Consider the following 911-nt stretch of genomic DNA (forward strand, 5'->3'; position numbering starts at 1 on the left):
CTCAAAAAACAAAAATAAGGAAAGACTCTTGAAAGCAGCTCAAGAAAACCAAAATGTTACCTACAAGGAAAACTAAAAATATTAAGCTCTGGTTTCTCAGCAGAAACCATGCAGACAAGAAGACAATGGGGAAACATATATAATTCTCGGAAAGAAAAAAACTACTAATCACAAATCATATCCAGCAAAGTAGTCCCTCAAATATAATAGCGAATTTAGAACATTTCCGGATACACAGAAATTAAACAACTTTGTAAAAATCACGAAATTTTATAAAAAAAATACTTAAAGGAATTCTTTAGATTGAGAACCAGCAACAGAAGACAACAACTAAAGATTGACATATATGGCAACATCATGTAGAATTCATTTCAGATATGAAAGTGTCCACAGCAGAAAAAAACAACAGGACTGAAAATAGGGAATCAAGATAACTAAAAAGCAAATGGAAGAGAAAGTATAGTTACAGTGATCCAGGTGGCAAGGAGGTCAGGTAGATTTCAAGATAAAACAGAGTGTTTTAAGATGGTGAAGTAACTAATAAAGTACAGGTTAACCTCAAATAAACTTAATACACCTTCACATTAAGAAAAGGAAAATTCATGAAGATTTTGTAAACATTAAAACTATGACAAAATTTAAAAGAAAAAGCATAAAAAATGAACTTAGCACAGGAACACATGCAGAACAAAGAAAACAACAGTACCACAAAAACACATACACAATTAAATTACTGCAATCATTCATACTTATCAATAATTACACTCAATGGTAATGGGTTATATGCACCAGTCAAGAAACAGACTAGCAACATGGATAAGAAAACAGGATCCTTAAATATGCTGTCTACAAGAGGCACACCTTATACACAAAGACAAACATAGAATAAAAATGAAAATATGGAAAAAAAA

Source organism: Chrysochloris asiatica, unplaced genomic scaffold, assembly GCF_000296735.1.
Source record: "Chrysochloris asiatica unplaced genomic scaffold, ChrAsi1.0 scaffold00494, whole genome shotgun sequence".
NCBI lineage: Eukaryota > Metazoa > Chordata > Mammalia > Afrosoricida > Chrysochloridae > Chrysochloris > Chrysochloris asiatica.